The sequence below is a fragment of the Cibotium barometz genome, chromosome 47 (genome assembly GCF_041138505.1).
Source record: "Cibotium barometz isolate CiBa-2024 chromosome 47, ASM4113850v1, whole genome shotgun sequence".
Taxonomy (NCBI): domain Eukaryota; kingdom Viridiplantae; phylum Streptophyta; class Polypodiopsida; order Cyatheales; family Cibotiaceae; genus Cibotium; species Cibotium barometz.
The window spans coordinates 36,530,434-36,534,860 of NC_141092.1; the positions used below are offsets into that span (position 1 = coordinate 36,530,434).

The 4,427-nt window shown below is 44.5% G+C and overlaps 1 pseudogene; it reads left to right on the plus strand.

Moving 5' to 3' along the window:
• The first annotated feature begins 271 nt into the window (after window positions 1-271).
• On the plus strand, window positions 272-2,307 carry LOC147611644 (glycerol-3-phosphate acyltransferase RAM2 pseudogene; annotated as a pseudogene).
• Window positions 2,308-4,427: the final 2,120 nt, after the last annotated feature.

Consider the following 4,427-nt stretch of genomic DNA (forward strand, 5'->3'; position numbering starts at 1 on the left):
TGCACACTAAAAATTTGTGACTATGCCCAAAAGGAAGGTATTGTGAGTCGTGACTCTCGTGTCCTCTCGAGTCTCTGCTCAAAATTAGCATATTCTAGTGCGCGCGCACACACCATCTCCATGCATCACAAATTTGCCTCCTCGCAACTATGGAAGCTCAAGGTGTTCCAACTAGTTATGGCTCTTCTGCGATTGAGAAGAGAGGGAGAGAGAGAGAGAATCCCTATAAAGAGAGGGGCAGGGCTCATTCATCTCACCCAGGATCAGAACTAAAACTTAGAGAGGAACATATTCAAAGCCATCCGGTTCGACATCCTTAATTAGATAGCAATTGCTGCTTGTCTCTTCGTTTCAAAAATGGGGGGTTTTGCAAGGTGTAACTCCAAGCAGTTATTCTCATCTGTGTATCAATGTAGCTCCGAGGGTAGGGAGAAGCAGACAGTAGTGTCGGATCTAGACGGGACCATACTGAAGGGCAGCAGCTCCTTTCCATACTTTATGCTGCTTGCCTTTGAGGCGTCCGGCGTGGTGAGGTTTGCCGCTCTGTTGTTGCTGTCTCTGGTCGCATGGTTTCTGTACCACGTTGTGTCGGAGGCGGCGGCCATAAAGCTGATGGTTTTCGTGTCGTGCGCGGGTGTGAGGGAGGCGGACGTAGTGTCGGTGGCGCGGGCGGTCTTGCCCAAGTTCTACGTGGAAGATGTGCACCCGGAGACGTGGAGGGTTTTTTCCTCTTTTGGGAGTCGATACATTCTCACGGCCAACCCGCGCATCATGATCGAGCCCTTCGCCAAAGAGTACCTGGGTGTCGACGGGGTGATCGGCTCTGAGCTCGAGATTAGCCAGTCCGGCCGCGCCACCGGCTTTCTCAAAAGCCCTGGTGTCATGGTGGGCGACAACAAAGCCACGGCTCTCAAGCAGCGATTTGGAGACGCATTGCCTGATGTTGGCTTGGGTGATCGCCCCAGTGACTACCCTGTCCTGGCAACGTGCAAGGTAATTAATTGGCTTGTAAACTGAAATTTGATCTGATTAAGTGCTTGGTATTTTTATCGCTAGAATTTGAGATCAAAAATGCTAAAACTTGAGCTAATTAGCTGGTGATACGTATTGCCAGGGTTTATTAACCCACTACTTAGGTGTCTAGAAAAGGATCAAATTCGAGCTAATTAGATGGGGTGTATTATTGCATTGGTTTAAGAAAATTAAGGTGGTACGTAATTAAGTGATTGCAGCACTCGCAACAACTGACCACAGTTGTCAAGTTAGCAATCAAATTTACACATGATGACATAGCCAGCGCCAGAGCTATAAGGCTATATGATGGAGGTTTAAGGAGAATCATGGAATTATCAAGGCTTTAGGCTAACGTAGATTTTTTGAGCCAAAGGGGTTAAAAAGCTGATAACGAGCCTTTCCTCTCTTGATTTTGGTGGCAGGAAGGCTACGTGGTGCCAAGCCACCTGAAAGAGGAGGCGCTACCACAGAGCAGGCTACCCAAGCCCATGGTATTCCATGATGGGAGATTAGTGAAGCCTCCAAGTTCCCCATTATGGGCATTAATAGTCGTTATTTGGCTACCAGTAGGCTTCATTTTGGCCCTAATCAGGGTGGCAGCAAGAGCTCTACTACCAATGAACCTTGTGCTTCACGCCGTTAGAAGCTTGGGGGTGAGGGTGATTGTGAAGGGGATACCACCTGCATCTATGAAGAAGAAGGGGGGCAAGCACGGGGTACTATTTGTGTGCACACACAAGATGCTACTGGACCCTATATTTGTGTCATGTGCAGTTGGGCGGCCGGTTAGTGCACTGACCTATTCGTTGTCATGGGTGTCTGAAATCACCGATTAGGACGGTGAGGCTATCGAGGGACATGCAGAGGGACGCTGCGAGCATCCAAAAGCTTCTGAAAGAAGGGGATCTGGTGATATGTCCAGAGGGGACAACGTGCACGGAGCCCTTCTTGCTTAGGTTTAGCGCGCTCTTTGCTGAGCTAGCTGACCACATAGTTCCCGTGGCCACGAACAACCACATGAGCATGTTCCATGCCACTACGGCAAGAGGGTGGAAGGGCATGGATTGCTTCTACTTCTTCATGAACCCCAGCCCCGTCTATGAGGTCACCTTCCTTCATGAATTACCCAAGGAGCTCACCTGTTCTGCTGGGAAAACCCCCTTCGAGGTCTCCAACTACATCCAACGCATCCTTGCCGATACCCTCAACTTTGAATGCACCACCTTCACAAGAAAAGATAAGTATAATGTCCTCGCCCCGGCAGTGTGGAACCCTCTCCCCATCATCAAGTAGTAGCAAACTCACCGATTCTCATGAAGGCTATATTGGACATGGTAACCAACTGTAACCTCGTCGTAACCCACTTCGAGCTTCTTGGAGGAGAAGTCCTTGGAGCTAATCGTAATGATCAGTCCTCGTTCCTAGAATTAAACAATGTACTTATCAACAACAACAATTTCAAATCACACGTAAACTAGAATCAATTAAATTCAAAGAAAAGACTGTAATGCTAAAAACATTATTAAAAAACATATTGAGTAAAGTCTAATTGACATACAAAGTTTTTACTTTGCTAAGGAGAAACCTAGCACGACTTAAAGCTATCAAAATCATATGATAACATCCTATTATTGGTGTATATTCACCTTGTTTAACTAAACTTCTCATGTCATTTTGCTTCTTATAAAAATCTTCCTACACATGCCTAGATGTACCACAATAAAAACAGTCTCGTGTGTCATTTTTCTGCCTTTGCAATTTCCACGACCTCTTTGACTCCCCCTGTCTCTAAATCGGTCTCTTCCACCTATGTGTTGTTGTTGTGATTCTCATGGGATTGCTGTTGCTAACCATAATTTTGATTACCTGTTCGGCCACCACCTTGGCCACAGCCACGGCCACGGCCTTAGCCTCTACCTTGTCCTCTATCTACACTTGTGTAGAAGAACTATTGCTCCAAACTACCTTTGTTTTGTGAATACTAGTCTCCATCCAAACTCTTTTCTTCAATGATCAGCATTGACATAAAATCAGTAAAGTTAGGAATATTCTCCCAAGTCTGAATAGACGTCTTGAATGCCTTGTATTATGGCCCGAGACCACGTAGACATACTTCTACCTTATCATCATCAACAACAGAAACACTAATAGATGCAAGAGATTCCACAATGCCCTTGATTTTTAAGGCATAATCAATCACAGACAATTTTTCCTTCTCCACAGTATGAAGCTCATTCTTCAACTGAATCTTTGTGCCTTGGTGTTAGTTTCATACAACTTTACCAAGGTATCCCATGCCTCCTTGGGTGACTTGGCATGCTTTATATTCCCAATCATGGTGTCTTGTATACTAATAGAAAGCCAACACATGACTTTTCTTGCTCCTTGATTCCAATCCTTGTATTCTTTTACATTTGCAGTAGTTGGATTAATCTCTGGCACTTTAGTGCCTCCTCATGCTCACCTTCAATTTAGTCCCAATAGCCTTTTTCCATCATGAAATTTGTTAATCTAAAACTCTAAGCATAGAAGTTGTTATTGTCAAGATTTTTTGCAACAATCCGGTTCATTCCATCATTCGGCATCTTGTCTACAATACAAACTCACCAAAAACAACACTTTGTTTGACCTGCACAAACTATTGTACTCTTTGTAGCGGTACTATAGTGCACCCAAACTATCACAACCAGTGACCGCAATTCGCATACATACACCCAATGGAAACTATAAGACCTCTTTGCAGTACATCCAATGTCTGCACAACCAATTACCCTTCTTGCAGTTCCAAAAACAAAAATTTGTAGAGAATCAAAAACTTACCCTGCGAACTGAAAAACAGAGGTCAAGACGCACTCGAAACACATTTTCGGCTTGAAAATTACTATCCAAAGGATGATATAGTTACCTTGCAACTCCACTCTTGTTAAGATAGCTCCTCAATAAGAGTTCATTTGCGAGTGCCTCTCGAAGAGCTCCTGACAAGGATGTAGTAGCTAGCCAACACAAAGGGGGAAGAGTAGATGAAGCTCTTACTCTCATACCACTTCCAGTGCTTCTCTTGCTTGCCGCTCAACTTCTTAGCATGAACCAGGATATGATACATGAAAAGGTGCAAGGAGGAAGAGAGCTTGCACTCTTGCAAGCACACACACACACTCACAAACCCTAGAGGAGAACACACAAGATTAGAGGTTGAAAATTGTTCTTCTTTTTCTTTTTCTTGTAACAAAAGATAAGGAAAATACAACATCAGTACTAAAGTATGATGTACATACAGTCCATAATGTGAATACGCTAAGTGGAGCAAGTAGATGTGGACTAGTCGGTGTAGTCTGAGCTGTAGAATCTCTAGCGAAGATATGTCGGTGCTAGCTACTGAACCCGCTAGTGATGTAAATGTCGAACGGTCACGC